Genomic DNA, 18,710 nt, shown 5'->3' with positions numbered 1-18,710 from the left:
TGTTAAAAGTAACACAACAGGCCCCAAATGGAGTCACTTATGCCAAGCCACACATCACCAAACCCAGACTTAATTATAGTTTCAGCTCTCCCAGAAATGGAATCTTAAACCAGTAAATCAGAAATTGCCTGATCAACACCTGCCATCCCCTAAAGGAAAGTAACCTTGCAGGGACCAATCCTTTTTTTTTGCCTTGTATAACTTCCTTATTCCTAATCCCTTCTGCCTGTTAAAGTCTTTTATTTTGTACAACTCTTCAGAGCTCCTTCCTATCTGCTAGACTGGATGCTGCCCGATTTGTGAATCGTTGAATAAAGCTTTAAATTGTTGAATAAGATCTTTAAAGTTGAATTTTTTTTTAACAGATGCTGTTTTTAGAATAGCCCCTTTTCTCTGATTATGAAAACAATACATGGGGGACAGAATTAAATTATGTAGACCTGGATTTGAATTCAGACTCTACCATATATCAGCTAAGTGATCCTTGGCAAGTTACCTAATGGGGTTAATACTTCCTACATAGGTTCTTTTTTTTTTTTTCAGTACACGGGCCTCTCACTGTTGTGGCCTCTCCCGCTGCGGAGCACAGGCTCCGGACGCGCAGGCTCAGCGGCCATGGCTCACGGGCCCAGCCGCTCCGCGGCACGTGGGATCTTCCCAGACCGGGGCAAGAACCTGTATCCCCTGCATCGGCAGGCAGACTCTTAACCACTGCGCCACCAGGGAAGCCCCTACATAGGTTCTTTATTCCCTCTTTCAGTCAGAATTATATAAAATAACATGTGCAATTTTCTTGGCATAGTGTCATGTATGTTATAAGCATTAAACTCATATTAAACCACTAATGATAAAATACTAACAATATATGCTCACTGTAGAAAACTTGTAAAACACAAAAATATTGAAAAGAAAGTAATAAAGCACTCATAATTGCATCCTCAAAGATGACCACAGTCAGCGTTTTGTTGTGTTTTCCTCTAAAATATTTTCTTTTCTTCTAAAAATGTTATGTACATTTTTAAATGGTTGAGATAGCACTGCATATATAATTTTGTGAACAGCTGTTTTTGTTTTTACCTCAGCAGGAGACTGATTTGGTTAAGAGCTAAACGGTGAAAAAAGTCAGGTGTGCCTTCCACACTAGAGCATTTTGATGGTATGTTCCTAGACCCTAAATGCGCACTTCTTCGTCTTTTAAATTACTTTTCTGCTCAAGGAGTGATGAAGCTGAAGAGTTGCTTGCCAGGATATCTGGGAAGCCGTAATTACTCTGCTCTCTAATTGAAGAATAAACATCCAGTTTTTACTTTGTGCTTTTTCCAGGACTGCGCTAATCAGGATGCTGGATCTTTGCGCTCTCAGATAATTAGTGATGAACATTTCGCTCTGGTTGTTCAGTAACCTTCCCTTTCTTTTTCAATGCCTTCTCATTAGTAATCAAAAGAGAAATTGCATCAAAAAAGCTGAATGTAAGTTTATATGGCTCAAATGTCATCACTGGTTTGTGAATTACTCAAGAACCTGGGAGTATTTAATTTGGAAACCAGATGTGCTTATAATGATGAGAAAGGGATTGCCTTTTACAAGGGATGCACTCAGTTCAAGGGACTGATGGTGAAAAGGTCATGGGCTGCTTTCTTCCTGGCTGTTTGCATTTCTCAGAGTGACGGAAGCAGGATTTAGCTAAGTTCAGGGACTGTGAGGGATTGATGAACTGCTACTTTTGGCTCTCACCTCATCTAGGGAAGACACTGTCATGTCAAAATTACTTTTACTATTTTCAGGAGAGAGAGGAATGGAGATCCAAGGCAGCCACTGAATTCTCAAAGCAAAAATACTATGAACTATAACTATCCTAGAAAGTAAAATAAGACACAGTTTTAAGTATAAAGAATTGGCCATGAGTTTTCTGTATATTCTAGCTGTGCCAAAAGCTATATTCCTGACTGGAGTAGATTTTTAGAATTATCATCACCACCATCATTATTTTCATCATCATCATCATCATCATTGTCGTCATCATCATCATCATATTTAATAATATGAGTGAGTAGGGGAGTTACATCACATTTTGGAAATCCTCGGGATACTGAGGATGTTCTTCTTTAAACTCAGGTGCATCTTTTAAAGTGCCTATGTTAGACTTGATCTGCATATTGGATTTCTGGATTTCTGACAACTGATTTTTCTGAGTAAGGATTTTTCTGACTTGATTTTCTGTTAAGCTGGTAGATATGGCATGTTGTGGGTTGAACTGTACCCCCCAAAAGATATTTTCAAATCCACACCTCCTGTATCTGAAATTGATCTTATTTGGAAATAGGGTCATTATAGATGTAATCAAGTTAAGATGAAATCATACTGGACTGGGGCGGGAGCAGGGTGCTAAATCCCATGAGTGGTGTCCTTACAAGAATGCATGTGAAGATACAAGAGAGACATACACGGGAGAACTCCATGTGAAGACAGAGGCAGAGATTGGAGTGATGCAGCAGCAAGCCAACGAATGTCAAGGATTGCCAGGAGTCACCAGAAGCTAGAAGAGGCAAGGAAGGCTCCTTTCCTAGAGGCTCCAGAGGGAGCGTCTTAGACATGCATGTTTCAGAATGGTGAGCAAATACACTAAGTTTGTGGTTATTTGTTACTGTAGCCCTAGAAAACTAATACATAGTATGGATGAAGTTGACCTCCATCTATACTAAAGAGCCCCTTTTCAGGAGGACTAGAGCACTTTTATATTCTCAGACTGAGTTTTATACTGCTTCTTATTCTTCACTGCCTACCACAGTAGAAAATGGAGAAATAGGGTGTTTTTATAGTTCAGAGGGACTCACGGACACACGTATCATCTTAGGTTGGGTTTCCCCAGAAGCAGACACTGAGACAAGGATTTGTGTGAAAGTAGTTTCTTTGGAGATGATCCAAGGAAGGACTGACAAGGGAGTGGGGACATGAGATAAGCAAGGAAGCAAGTATAAGGTGAGTCGATCAATTTACCACTGGGATGTAATTGTATTGGCAAGCTCTGGGGTAGAATGTAGAACACCCCTCAGAATACCCCCCTGGAGGAGGGGAGTTGGCAGATAAATACCTCTCTTTTTGCCACAGATGATGCTCTTTTATTTGCTTCAAGAATTTTCTTCCTGTATATGTCCTTAGAGTACATGGTTTGCATTCTTAGAGTTTGCTTTTTACCTCTGCGAGGTTCACCTCTTAATCTTCATAGTTGAATTCCAAAATCATAATGGGAAGGACTTTTTAAGCATAAAAACAAATCAAATTGTATGTAGTCTTAAGCTTCTTTCCGTGAAAATGCTGGACCCTTCTAGCCTGTCACTTTTTGTGCATCATTCTGGAGGAAGTTTTCCTCCTAGATGTGTCTCTTCATCACGGGCTGCGCACAGTGCCCAGGAAAGAATAGATTTGCAAAAGGTAACACTGAGGTCAAATTTCCACCTACCCTGAGTCTGCTTAAAGCATAGTAGTGTAACTCCTTTGAGTATGTGAACTTATAAACAACTGTATAGCTGTGGAAGCCTGTTTAGTTGATCTTTTTAAAAAAGAAAATTTTCAGTCTTATTCGTAGTTGTGGAGTCAGAATGTGTGCTTTAGAAATGTAGTTTTTTTTTTTTTTACATCTTTATTGGAGTATAATTGCTTTACAATGGTGTGTTAGTTTCTGCTTTATAACAAAGTGAATCAGTTATACATATACATATGTTCCGATATCTCTTCCCTCTTGCGTCTCCCTCTCTCCCACCCTCCCTATCCCACCCCTCCAGGCGGTCACAATGCACCGAGCTGATATCCCTGTGCTATGCAGCTGCTTCCCACTAGCTATCTACCTTACGTTTGGTAGTGTATATATGTCCATGCCTCTCTCTTGCTTTGTCACAGCTTACCCTTCCCCCTCCCCATGTCCTCAAGTTCATTCTCTAGTAGGTCTGTGTCTTTATTCCTGTCTTAGCCCTAGGTTCTTCATGACATTTTTTTCCCTTAAATTCCATATATATATGTTAGCATATGGTATTTGTCTTGCTCTTTCTGACTTACTTCACTCTGTATGACAGACTCTAGGTCTATCCACCTCATTACAAATAGCTCAATTTCGTTTCTTTTCATGGCTGAGTAATATTCCATTGTATATCTGTGCCACATCTTCTTTATCCATTCATCCAATGATGGGCACTTAGGTTGCTTCCATCGCAGGGCTGTTGTAAATAGAGCTGCAATGAACATTGTGGTACATGACTCTTTTTGAATTATGGTTTTCTCAGGGTATATGCCCAGTAGTGGGATTGCTGGGTAATATGGTAGTTCTATTCGTAGTTTTTTAAGGGACCTCCATACTGTTCTCCATAGTGGCTGTACCAATTCACATTCCCACCATCAGTGCAGGAGTGTTCCCTTTTCTCCACATCCTCTCCAGCATTTATTGTTTCTAGATTTTTTGATGATGGCCATTCTGACAGGTGTGAGGTGATACCTCATTGTAGTTTTGCTTTGCATTTCTCTAATGATTAATGATGTTGAGCATTTTTTCATGTGTTTGTTGGCAGTCTGTATATCTTCTTTGGAGAAATGTCTATTTAGGTCTTCTGCCCATTTTTGGATTGGGTTGTTTGTTTTTTTGTTTTTGAGCTGCATGAGATGCTTATAAATTTTGAAGATTAATCCTTTGTCAGTTGCTTCATTTGCAAATATTTTCTCCCATTCTGAGGGTTGTCTTTTGGTCTTGTTTATGGTTTCCTTTGCTGTGCAAAAGCTTTAAAGTTTCATTAGGTCCCATTTGTTTATTTTTGTTTTTATTTCCATTTCTCTAGGAGGTGGGTCAAAAAGGACCTTGCTGTGATTTATGTCATAGAGTGTTCTGCCTATGTTTTCCTCTAAGAGTTTGACAATTTCTGGCCTTACATTTAGGTCTTTAATCCATTTTGAGCTTATTTTTGTGTATGGTATTAGGGAGTGATCTAATCTCATACTTTTACATGTAACTGTCCAGTTTTCCTAGCACTACTTATTAAAGAGGCTGTCCTTTCTCCGTTGTACATTACTGCCACCTTTATCAAAGATAAGGTGACCATATGTGCATGGGTCTATCTCTGGGCTTTCTATCCTGTTCCAATGATCTATCTTTCTGTTTTTGTGCCACTGCCATACTGTCTTGATGACTGTAGCTTTGTAGTATAGTCTGAAGTCAGGGAGCCTGATTCCTCCAGACCGTTTTTCGTTCTCAAGATTGCTTTGGCTATTAGGGGTCTTTTGTGTTTCCATACAAATTGTGAAATTTTTTTGTTCTAGTTCTGTGAAAAATGCCAGTGGTAGTTCGACAGGGATTGCATTGAATCTGTAGATTGCTTTCGGTAGTAGAGTCATTTTCACAATGTTGATTCTTTCAATCCAAGAACATGGTATATCTCTCCATCTATTTGTATCATCTTTAATTTCTTTCATCAGTGTCTTATAATTTTCCACATACATTTGTCTCCTTAGGTAGGTTTGTTCCTAGATATTTTATTCTTTTTGTTGCAATGGTAAATGGGAGTGTTTTCTTGATTTCACTTTCAGATTTTTCATCATTAGTGTATAGGAATGCAAGAGGTTTCTGTGCATTAATTTTGTATCCTGCAACTTTACCACATTCATTGATTAGCTCTAGTAGTTTTCTGGTAGCATCTTTAGGGTTCTCTATGCATAGTATCATGTCATCTGCAAACAGTGACAGCTTTACTTCTTCTTTTCCGATATGGATTCCTTTTATTTCCTTTTCTTCTCTGATTGCTGTGGCTAAAAGTTCCAAAAGTGTATTGAATAAGAGTGGTGAGAGTGGGCAACCTTGTCTTGTTCCTGATCTTAGTGGAAATGGTTTCACTTTTTCACCATTGAGGATGATGTTGGCTGTGGGCTTGTCATATATGGCCTTTATTATGTTGAGGAAAGTTCCCTCTATGCCTACTTTCTGCAGGGTTTTTATCATAAATGGGTTTTGAATTTTCTCAAAAGCTTTCTCTGCATCTATTGAGATGATCATATGGTTTTTCTCCTTCAATTTGTTAATATGGTGTATCATGTTGATTGATTTGCGTATATTGAAGAATCCTTGCATTCCTGGAAAAAACCCCACTTGATCATGGTGTATGATCCTTTTAATGTGCTGTTGGATTCTGTTTGCTAGTATTTTGTTGAGGATTTTTGCATCTATGTTCATCAGTGATATTGGCCTGTAGTTTTCTTTCTTTGTGACATCCTTGTCTGGTTTTGGTATCAAGGTGATGGTGGCCTCGTAGAATGAATTTGGGAGTGTTCCTCCCTCTGCTATATTTTGGAAGAGTTTGAGAAGGATAGGTGTTAGTTCTTCTCTAAATGTTTGATAGAATTCGCCTGTGAAGCCATCTGGTCCTGGGCTTTTGTTTGTTGGAAGATTTTTAATCACAGTTTCAATTTCAGTGCTTGTGATTTGTCTGTTCATATATTCTGTATCTTCCTGATTCAGTCTTGGCAGGTTGTGCCTTTCTAAGAATTTGTCTATTTCTTCCAGGTTGTTCATTTTGTTGGCATAGAGTTGCTTGTAGTAATATCACATGATCCTTTGTATTTCTGCAGTGTCAGTTGTTACCTCTCCTTTTTCATTTCTAATTCTATTGATTTGAGTCTTCTCCCTTTTTTTCTTGATGAGTCTGGCTAATGGTTTATCAATTTTGTTTATCTTCTCAAGGAACCAGCTTTTAGTTTTATTGATCTTTGCTATCGTTTCCTTCATTTCTTTTTCATTTATTTCTGATCTGATTTTTATGATTTCTTTCCTTCTGCTAACTTTGGGGTTTTTTTGTTCTTCTTTCTCTAATTGCTTTAGGTGCAAGGTTAGGTTGTTTATTCGAGATGTTTCCTGTTTCTTAAGGTAGGATTGTATTGCTATAAACTTCCCTCTTAGAAGTGCTTTTGCTGCATCCCATAGATTTTGGTTCGTTGTGTCTCCATTGTCATTTGTTTCTAGGTATTTTTTGATTTCCTCTTTGATTTCTTCAGTGATCACTTCGTTATTAAGTAGTGTATTGTTTAGCCTCCATGTTTTTGTATTTTTTACAGATCTTTTCCTGTAATTGACATCTAGTCTCATAGCGTTCTGGTTGGAAAAGATACTTGATACAATTTTAATTTTCTTAAGTTTACCAAGGCTTGATTTGTGACCCAAGATATGAACTATCCTGGAGAATGTTCCATGAGCACTTGAGCAAAATGTGTATTCTGTTGTTTTTGGATGGAATGTCCTATAAATATCAATTAAATCCATCTTCTTTAATGTATCATTTAAAGCTTGTGTTTCCTTATTTACTTTCATTTTGGATGATCTGTCCATTGATGATGTGGGGTGTTAAAGTCCCCTACTATGAATGTGTAGTAAGATTTCCCCTTTTATGGCTGTTAGTATTTGCCTTATGTATTGAGGTGCTTCTATGTTGGGTGCATAAATATTTACAATTGTTATATCTTCTTGTTGGATTGATCCCTTGATGATTATGTAGTGTCCTTCTTTGTGTCTTCTAATAGTCTTTGTTTTATTTTATTTTTTATTTTATTTATTTATTTTTTTTGCAGTACACGGGCCTCACCCTGCTGTGGACTCTCCCGCCGTGGAGAACAGGCTCCAGATGCGCAGGCCCAGCGGCCATGGCCCATGGGCCCAGCCGCTCCGCGGCATGTGGGATCTTCCCAGACCGGGGCACGAACCCGTGTCCCCTGCATCGGCAGGTGGAATCTCAACCACTGCGCCACCAGGGAAGCCCAATAGTCTTTATTTTAAAGTCTTATTTTGTCTGATATGAGAATTGCTACTCCAGCTTTCTTTTGGTTTCCATTTACATAAAATACCTTTTCCATCCCCTTTCTTTCAGTCTGTATGTGTCTCTAGGTCTGAAGTGGGTCTCTTGTAGACAGCAAATATATGGGTCTTAGTTTTGTATCCATTCAGCCAATCTGCGTCTTTTGGTGGGAGCATTTACATTTAAGGTAATTATCAATATGTATGTTCATATTCTCATTTTCTTAATTGTTTTGGGTTCATTATTGTAGGTCTTTTCCTTCTCTTGTGTTTCTTGCCTAGAGAAGTTCCTTTAGCAGTTGTTGTAAAGCTGGTTTGGTGGTGCTGAACTCTCTCAGCTTTTGCTTGTCTGTAAAGGTTTTAATTTCTCCATCAAATCTGAATGAGATCCTTGCTGGGTAGAGTAATCTTGGTTGCAGGTTTTTCTCCTTCATCACTTTAAATATGTCCCACCAGTCCCTTCTGGCTTGCAGAGTTTTTGCTGGAAGATCAGCTGTTAACCTTTTGGGGATTCCCTTGTGTGTTATATGTTGTTTTTCCCTTGCTGCTTTTAATATGTTTTCTTTGTATTTAATTTTTGACAGTTTGATTAATATGTGTCTTGGCGTATTTCTCCTTGGATTTATCCTGTATGGGACTCTATGTGCTTCCTGGACTTGATTAACTATTTCCTTTCCCATTATAGGAAAGTTTTCAACTATAATCTCTTCAAATATCTTCTCACTCCCTTTCTCTTTCTCTTCTTCTTCTGGAACCCCTATAATTTGAATGTTGGTGCATTTAATGTCCCAGAGGTCTCTGAGACTGTCCTCAATTGTTTTCATTCTTTTTTCTTTATTCTGCTCTGCAGTAGTTATTTCCACTATTTTATCTTCCAAGTCACTTTTCCATTCTTCTGCCTCAGTTATTCTGCTATTGATACCATCTAGAGTATTTTTAATTTCATTTATTGTGTTGTTCATTGTTGTTCATTTCATCTTTAGTTCTTCTATGTCCTTGTTAAATGTTTCTTGCATTTTGTCCATTCTATTTCCAATATTGTGGATTATCTTTACTATGTTTATTCTGAATTCTTTTTTAGGTAGACTGCCTATTTCCTCTTCATTTAGGTCTGTTAGGTCTGGTGGGTTTTTAGCTTGCTCCTTCATGTGCTGTGTGTTTTTCTGTCTTCTCATTTTGCTTATCTTACTGTGTTTGGGGTCTCCTTTTTGCAGGCTGCAGGTTCGTAGCTCCCGTTGTTTTTGGTGCCTGTCCCCAGTGGCTAAGTTTGGTTCAGTGGGTTGTGTAGGCTTCCTGGTGGAGGGGACTAGTGCCTGTGTTCTGGTGGATGAGGCTGGATCTTGTCTTTCTGGTGGGCAGGTCCACGTCTGGTGGTGTGTTTTGGGGTGTCTGTGGACTTATTATGATTTTAGGCAACCTCTCTGCTAATGGGTGGGGTTGTGTTCCTGTCTTGCTAGTTGTTTGGCATAGGATATCCAACACTGTAGCTTGCTGGTCATTGAGTGAAGCTGGGTGCTGGTGTTGAGATGGAGAACTCTGGGAGATTTTTGCCGTTTGATATTATGTGGAGCTGGGAGGTCTCTTTTGGACCAGTGTCCTGAAGTTGGCTCTCCCACCTCAGAGGCACAGCACTGACTCCTGGCTGTAGCACCAAGAGCCTTTCATCCACATGGCTCAGAATAAAAGGGAGAAAAAGTAGAAAGAAAGAATTAGTAGAAGTAGAAAGAAAGAATGAAAGAAAGAAAGGAGGGAGGGAGGGAGGGAGGAAGGAAGGAAGGAAGGAGGGAAGGAAGGATAAGAAAGAAGATAAAGTAAAATAAAATAAAGTAAGATAAAATATAATAAAGTTATTAAAATAAAAAATTATTATTAAGAAAAAAAATTAAAGAAAAAACAAACAAAAAAACCAACGGATAGAACCCTAGGACAAATCGTGGAAGCAAAGCTATACAGACAAAATCTCACACAGAAGCATATATATACACACTCACAAAAAGAGTAAAAGGGGAAAAAATCATAAATCTTGCTCTCAATGTCCACGTCCTCAATTTGGGATGACTCATTGTCTAAAGGAGGGAAGGAAGGAAAGAGAGAAAGAAAGAAGATAAAGTAAAATAAAATAATTAAGAAAAAAAATTTAAAAAAAAACAAGAAAAAAAAAGGAAGGATAGAACCCTAGGACAAATGGTGGAAGCAAAGCTATACAGACAAAATCTCACACAGAAGCATACACATACACACTCACAAATAAGAGGAAAAGGGGAAAAATCATAAATCTTGCTCTCAAAGTCCACCTCCTCAATTTGGGATGATTTGTTGTCTATTCATGTGTTCCACAGATGCAGGTACATCAAGTTGATTGTGGTGCTTTAATCCGCTGCTTCTGGGGCTGCTGGGAGAGATTTCCCTTTCTCTTCTTTGTTCTCACAGCTCCCAGGGGCTCAGCTTTGCATTTGGCCCCGCCTGTGCGTGTAGGTCGCAGGAGGGCGTCTGTTCTTCGCTCAGACAGGAAGGGGTTAAAGGAGCAGCTGATTCGGGGACTCTGGCTCACTCAGGCTGGGGGGGGGGGGGGGGGGGGGGAGGGGCCCGCAGTGCGGGGCGGGCCTGCGGCGGTAGAGGCCGGCATGACGTTGCACCAGCCTGAGGCGCGCTGTGCGTTCTCCTGGGGAAGTTGTCCCTGGGTCCTGGGACCCTGGCAGTGGCGGGCTGGACAGGCTCCCCGAAGGGGTGTGTGGATAGTAACCTGTGCTCGCACACAGGCTTCTTGGTGGCGGCAGCAGCAGCCTTAGCGTCTCATGCCCGTCTCTGGGGTCCGCGCTTTTAGCCGCGGCTCGCGCCTGTCTCTGGAACTCCTTTAAGCAGCGCTCTTAATCCCTCTCCTCGCGCACCAGGAAACAAAGAGGGAAGAAAAAGTCTCTTGCCTCTTCGGCAGCTCCAGACTTTTCCCCAGACTCCCTCCCGGCTAGCCGTGGCGCACTAACCCCCTGCAGGCTGTGTTCACGCCGCCAACCCCAGGCCTCTCCAGGCGCTCCAACTGAAGCCCGAGCCTCAGCTCCCAGCCCCGCCCACCCCGGCGGGTGAGCAGACAAGCCTTTCGGTCCGGTGAGTGCCAGTCGGCCCTGATCCTCTGTGCGGGAGTCTCCCCGCTTTGCCCTCCGCACCCCTGTTGCTGTGCTCTCCTCCGCGGCTCCGAAGCTTTCCCCTTCTGCCACCTGCAGTCTCCGTCCGCGAAGGGGCTTCCTAGTGTGTGGAAATCTTTCCTCCTTCACAGCTCCCTCCCACTGGTGCAGGTCCCGTCCCTATCCTTTTGTCTCTGTTTATTCTTTTTTCTTTTGCCCTACCCAGGTACGTGGGGTGTTTCTTGCCTTTTGGGAGGTCTGAGGTCTTCTGCCAGCGTTCAGTAGGTGTTCTGTAGGAGTTGTTCCACGTGTAGATGTATTTCTGGTGTATCTATGGGGAGGAAGGTGATCTCCGCGTCTTACTCTTCCGCCATCTTCCTGGAAGCCCTCTAGAAAATGTAGTTTTAAGCCCTGGATTTGATTTGGCAAAGAGAGTATTTTTAAAGTTAGCAAAAATTATGTAATTTTCTCTCTCACCAAAGAAGTGATGGACAGGACCAGAGATTGCCTTTTTATTTTTTTTTTTGGATTCATACAGAAAGACTTGCCCTACAGGCAGATGCTGTCCCAAACTCAGAGAGCGTTTTGGGTATTACAAATTTTGCAAAAAATTCAAGGCATACAGGAGAGGGAAGTTTTATATTACCTCGAACAGTAGCGAGTGCAATGGAACACCTGTCAAATGAACCTGGCTTTCCTTCCAGCAGCAGCAGCATTGAAATTTTTCAAGGTGTGGTGAATTATTATCCACCATCTGTTTTGCAATATGTTAATTCTTCTTGAACCAAAATCACAATCCAGCAAATGAGCTCTTAGCAAAGCAACAAGTCATCATTCATATGAGGCTATAGAAAGAACTTGAGTCAGAAATTATTAGCACAAATGCTTTGCCAGAAACAGAGTGGAATCTTATTAAAGACCAGAGAAAATGGTCAATTAGCTAATGAGACACAAAATAAGCAGTCAGTGATGGGAAGAGGGGAAAATAGTATCTACAGAGGTTAAACTAGAGGATGTTATTCTGTTTTATCCTTCAGAAAACAATTACTGACCACCTCTATAAAAATTTTCATGTGACATTTGTCCACGGTTGCTGTGTGAGTGTGCCCCAGAGTTGTGACGTGTAGTTGTGCTGGGTTTTTCTTTGTCCTGTGACTGTAGTAAGATTACTGTGTAGAGAACTTGTACCTAAAATCCATTCTTTATTTATATGTGATATACAATTGAACTTGAGATGAATAGCATATTTTGCGGGTATTTTATTTAAATAAATAAATATCTGTGTAGTATAATCCATAAATATATATTGTCTTTTAGGAATTGTAGAAAAGTTTTAGTTATTGATATTGACTGGGACTACTTTTCCTTATGAATTATGGATTAATCTATAGCTATATCATATAAATAATATAAACAGAGATCAACACTAATGCATTTTGTATTAAGCTATGAGATAATAGGTGATTTTTAATATAATGTGTGCTTCACAAAATTCATTTGCAAATAAAATTTTATTATTAAAATCATTTGCTGATGTATTTTAAAATTGTAGATTTTTCAAAGTAGGAAATTTAACTATCTTAAATTTATTATCTGAATTGCTAAATATAATATGCAGTATATTTAATAATTTTCCTTCAGCTATTTATTTGGCTGTAAATCTTTGGTGTTTTAAATAAAACTTATATTCTTTCTCTTAAATCTTCCTGAACTATGCACACCACCTGTTCTATTATGAATACATAACAGACATAAAAAGAAATGAAGTGAAAATTCTCTAGTGACTGGACTGTTTAATAATTCCTTCCTGAAATTTAAGATTAGGATTCTGAAAATTTGGGGGATGTGTTAAGTTTGAGTTAAGGGACTAAAGAGGATATACTGGAAAATATGAGTGGGTCTCAAGTATGATTCTGAGATCTCTGATAAATGTATACGTACATCTAAGCCTATGTATACTTCATGTATATGTGTATGTTTTGTATTTACATCCCTATGTATAGCTATCTACGCCTACACATTTACAGTAATTCAAACAATAGACAGCACATCAAATGGACTGTATATTATATTTTACATATGTAAAAATTTTTAAAAGCCTTGAATTCAATACAATTAGTTCCAATTTCTTTGCTTTTTGGACGTCTGAGATGATGTCTGCTGATGTTGCTGATGATTTTGGTGATAAATGAAGAGAAGTAGATTTTCCTGGGAAGAATTGTCCTCCCACTCTTGGGTCTCCAAGTTCTTAGGTTTTCTTTGTTCTACTCTGAATTTGAAGTTGTGAGATTATTTCTTGAGAAGGCTTACCATCTTTTGGGTGTGTTTGAATGGCACTGACTGAAGCCCCAGGAGTATCTTTTTTTTTTTTTTTTTAAATGACATTGTGTGTTTGCTAATCATATTATAATATATAATTTAATTATAGGACATTGGGGGAATTAACAAGGATAAAGGAAGAAAATAAGTTATTCATAATCCCTATCATCCCAAAACAGCCGTTATTATCATTTTGGTACACATCCTTCCAAATATATAGTTTAAAGCTTTTCAGACATCATAATTCTAAAGGCATAAGTAAAGTTAAAGCAACAGTAGTTATCATAAACTTCACTGGCTTGAGCTCCCTCCAGCAGATGTAAGAGTCTAAGCCCTCTTCAATACTACACCATGTTATTTTGGCATGGCCAGGAAAGACTCTTATGGCCTCATTACATGTCCTCCACACCCTGACATCACCTGCAAAACCACTTGGATGACAGCTCTTCAGCTGCCTTGATGTCGTGGCTTGGGCTTTCGGGTAATCAGCCCCCATCCAAGAGCCCACAAAGAGTCACTGTTAGAACAAAAGCCATTTCTATTACTGAGGAAATTCCAAGGGATTTAGGAGGTCGATGTCAGACCCTCCTATCCCTCAGGAAATTATAACAGCCTTAGGAGCTCTGTGTTAGGAACAGAGGCAGATACCAACATATATATTTATTATCGTTCCACATTTATTCACACTGGTTTTGACCTATTCAGAAAACAACAATCTGTACTACCTATGAGGTTCTGAATATACCTGCCCTGCCCAATCCTACTTATTTGCGCACCTCGACTATCCCCCTATGATCCTATACTTTGTGTTCAGCAGAAGCTTTCCCAAATCATGTCCTGGTCTTTTGCCAAAGTGGCATTTGAGACTCTGCCTTGATTTCTAATTACTTCATTTGCATCTGTATCTTCAAATTTTAACGTTAGCACGAGACAGGGTGCCATTGTCTAATTTCAGCTTCACTGAATTCTCTGTCCATTTTATTAGCTTCCTTTCAGCCCAAGAGCTCAGGACCACAAATGCTTTGTGGTCTCCTCCTTTTTTATTGCATTGTTTCCCCCTAAAGTCTTGTTAACTGTGCAAAACTATTGTACTTTTTATTTTTGGGGGTCATGCCACACGGCTCGTGGGATCTTAGTTCCCTGATCAGGGATTGAACCCGGGCCCTCGGCACTGAAAGCACAGAGTCCTAACCACTGGACAGCAAGGGAATTCCCTAAAACTATTGTATTTTTACTAACTAACCATGGTATCATTCCTTTAACATTGTGGGTTTCTCTTCTGATCCATGCTACCCAGACAAAAGAAAAAATGAATGCTCACCGAGTGATTCTCTTTGAAAGTCTCTTTGCTCCTCCTTATAAAACTGTATCAAATCACTGAAATCTCTTTCAAAGGCCCTGCCTTACTGTATGTAGTTTATGTACTAGATTCCTGTGTCATCACTCCTAAGATGTAAAGTGAGAATGATAATAATAATACTTATCTCATAGGGCTGTTATCAGCTTAAATGGGCTTACAGTATTACCTGGCACATACTAAGTGCTTAACAGTATCATTTAAATAACCATTACTATAATTATTGCTACACTGCTTCTCTCTAAGTGTGGGTTTTGTATTTTATTATGAATACATTGGGCTTTAGTATGAATATTAGTATGAATTAGTATGAATATTAGTATGAATATTATAATAATATATTATAATATAATAATATTATATTAGTATGTATTAGTATAATAATAATATTAGTATGTATAGTAATTAGTATGTAATTAGTATACTAATTAGTATACTAATTAGTAGGTATACTAATTAGTACACTAATAATATTATTAGTATAATAATAATAATATTAGTATGAATATTAGTATGAATACACTGGGCTTTAGTATGAATATTTAGTATGTATTTTAGTATGAGTACACTGGGCTTTAGTATGAATACAAATGGGAGGGGGCTAGAACTCTGCAAATAGAATCTATAGGATATCAAAGATGAATTACTGCCTTTTGTAATAACAATTAACTTAGATGGAAAATTTTCTTTGCTTCAGTATGTTCTACACAATGCTGGTTCTTGTTTTAATGATGTTGAGCTCTTCTGTATCCTAACTGTTCTGTATTTGTGTACCTTTATGGAGGCCAGCTCTCTTTCAGTCACAGTTGGTGTTCAGGCTTTCTAATGGTGAGAAGGACATTTTAAAATCCTTTCTGAGAGTCCTTATTGGGAATGGATTCCCCATTGTGTGGCATCATAAGATTTCCTGTTGTTAAAAGATAAGCTGAGGCATATTAAAACTTTTAAGAGTTTATTTCAACAAAAGCTGATTAGAATCAAGCAACATCCAATCTAGCAAGTAGAAAGGACCTCTGAGGAACGGTACAAAATGAAAGACTTTTATAGGCAGAAGGGAGCAGGCACAAGGAAGTTATACTAGGCCATAAAGTGTGCTGGTTATTGCAAGTTTACTTTCCTTTAGGGGATGGCAGGGATCTATCAGGCAGATTACTAACCAGTGCTATCAGGTGATTCCTGACTGATTGGCTTATGATTCCATTTCTGATAGAGCCAAAACTGTAATTAACGTAAGTCTCAGTTTGTTGATGTGGGGCTTAGCATAAATGGTTCCATTTTGGGTCTGATTATCTTGTTTTTAACACTGTGTAACACCATTAAGCCTGAAATCCGCAGCTGATGAGCCCTACTGTCTTGATGTTCACCATCTTTTGTCTTCCTAAAGCACCGCATAATCATAATATATTTTCACCAGGTTAGGAGGCTGTTACCAACTGTACAGTTGGCAAGAGGCAGAAGAACAAGCCTGGAGGTCAGTGATCCAGAGTTGCATTTCACTTCATGAGGAAGTCATAAAACAAAGCAACGGATCCAACATGCACACAGTTGTGGAAGAGATACGGACACAATTCCATGTGCCCTCAGTGAAGGAATACAGGTCCCCTTCTCCTCCCAAAGGTGAGCTCCTCAAGGACAGGAGACCTGTCTTAAGCATCTTAGTATCTCTGTGCCTGTCTAAGTGTAATCAGATGCCTCCCATGGACCTGAATCTGTGGCAAGGCACCTACCTGATCTCCTCAAATTCCCATCAGCGCCTGAGGGGTAGGCAGTGATAGACTCATTGAAGAGCCACGTTGGGGGAGCTCTGCTTGGTTAAATAGAGAGTGGCAGAATGAGGAGCCAGATGCAGGTCTGATGACCACAGTGCTTTGACAGGTAGGTAGTGGGGTCCTGGAGCTGGGCTGCCGGGTTCAGATCCTGGCTCGGTCACTCACTAGCTGTGTGAATTTAGGCCAATCTCTTAATCTCTTTGCTTCTCCATTCCCAAGATGTAAAATGGGGACAATAACAATCTTCAGGGATGTTATCGGCTGAAGATTACAGCATTGCCTGGCATATACTAAGTATTCAAGAAATATCAGTTAAAGTAACTATTACTACTACTACTACTATACTACCTTTCTCTAAGCGGGCTTTATATTTTAGTCTGAGGGCACTGGACTCAATAGGGAGCTAGAACTCTGAAAACAGAATCTGCAGGATATGAAAGATAATATTACTGCCTGACCTCCTTTAGTATCTCTTAGTATCTTTCCTTCCATTATGTTTGGATTTCTGGCTCAGTTTGAGTCATTCCCTAGAAAGAGACAGAATGTACTAAAATTCCACCTGGGTAACAGTTTCAACACTAAACAGTGTGTCTGTCCATAGGAAGTCATAAAAATTCATGGAAAATTTCATCTTAAGAGTATAACTGATCCAACAAAGGAAAAGCACAGGCAGTGATACATATTTGCTAACTTTTTCTGGGCGTTCCATTTCCCAAGATAAATACACAATTCTGAATATTTTAATCCATTAAGATTTTCATTTTATAAATTGCTGAGTAAATTATGTATTTTCTAGGCAGAAAAGCTCAAGGAATCCAATCCTTCTAATTTAATTTACTTTCCTTAAATAATGGTTGAATAAATATTAAAATGAAAATATTCTTTTCTTTTAAGCAAGGAAGAGATTTATATTTATTGCATTTCTTCCTTGACCAGATTAATTTTGTCCTTCCAGTTCACTACTCAGTGGTGAATTTAGAGACACATGGTGTTGATCATTTCTTTTAGGGTTTACAACTGTTCTGTGGGTGTGCTTGGGTATTAAGAGAATGTGGGGACAGTGGGAGAGGTTGTTGTGTTTCGCATATTTTGTTTCTTTCGTTAGAAAAACATTTTTAGAAGTGCACAGATATTCTGTACTTTTCAAAGATATGAAAGGTGATCTTTATATCCAGAAAAAAGTATGTTTGGGAAGAAAACCATAACCACCTATGGCTTTTTAAAATGAATTTTAGAAATTTCCTTGTGTATTCAGATTTCTCATGCCATAAAGTTACTCTTTTCCCCCCTCTCCGTATACTGTGGAAAGGAAGGAAAGGAGGAAATCAATATTCACAGTCCACACTTAAGGGGTGGGGTGTTAGGCTCCACCTCCTTGACTGTGGCATATCTGCACAAATTATTTGGAATTCTGCTGGGGAAAGTTGTCTATTCTCCCCAATTTATTTATTTATTCAGTCACTTACATCAGCATGGATTCATGAGTGCTCATGGGTATATATTTTAAGTTATAACCTAATATTACTTTATTAATTTTGTTGCTCAAGTTTTTCCAGCTTTGTTGCTCAAAGTTCCATTGGGAGCTCTTTCATTTGGTTCCTAGATCCCTTTGACATACCTACATCATTGTTATTTATTATTAGTCTTTTTTTTTTTTTTTTTGCGGTACGCGGGCCTCTCACCGTTGTGGCCTCTCCCGTTGCGGAGCACAGGCTCCAGACGCGCAGGCTTAGCGGCCATGGCTCACGGGCCCAGCCGCTCCGCGGCATGTGGGACCTTCCCGGACCGGGGCACGAACCCGTGTCCCCTGCATCGGCAGGTGGACTCTCAACCACTGCGCCACCAGGGAAGCCCCTTATTAGTCTTTTTTAAAGCACCTCCTTATTTTCTGATACTATAGGATGCTCCAGGCTCATCTTCTGTATTTCCTGCCCCAGTCCTAGAATCAGCCATTTCTCCCAGGAGCCCTGTTTTTTTCTGAAGGATGGTATTTAAAAGCAAGATCTGGGCACTGATTGTGCTCCTACTGGGCTCTCTCAGCTGAAAGAACAGGAGATATATGTGTGTATTCTAACCTATGTATATACACCTATCTAAAAATACTTGGATATGTAACCAACTGTATCTATATGACAAAGCTGATCCAGTGAGTTCTTACTGATGTTTCCAACTCTTATTATTTCATGGATCATTCTAGTTTTCTTCCCTTCCTTATCTCTAAGGTCCCACTCCGCCCATCTGTCATCCGTTTACTTAATTTTTCACTTCTGGCATACACATACAGTGCTTTCAGAAGTGTTAACACATAATCCAATGGGAAACAACTT

General features: G+C 39.3%; 1 long non-coding RNA gene across 1 annotated transcript in view; it reads left to right on the top strand.

Annotated features, from left to right (window-relative positions):
- The window catches only part of LOC141277839 (uncharacterized), a 100,407-nt gene that overhangs the window by 49,412 nt on the left and 32,285 nt on the right, over positions 1 to 18,710 (top strand). Inside the window, exon 2 of the long non-coding RNA XR_012329697.1 lies at positions 16,029 to 16,231. This is a non-coding gene — a long non-coding RNA (uncharacterized lncRNA). The remainder of the gene's footprint in view (positions 1 to 16,028; positions 16,232 to 18,710) is intronic.

Source organism: Tursiops truncatus, chromosome 2 (assembly GCF_011762595.2).
Source record: "Tursiops truncatus isolate mTurTru1 chromosome 2, mTurTru1.mat.Y, whole genome shotgun sequence".
NCBI classification, from domain to species: domain Eukaryota; kingdom Metazoa; phylum Chordata; class Mammalia; order Artiodactyla; family Delphinidae; genus Tursiops; species Tursiops truncatus.
The sequence above is the reverse complement of the archived record's forward strand: the minus strand, read 5'-3'. Positions and strand labels throughout refer to the sequence as shown.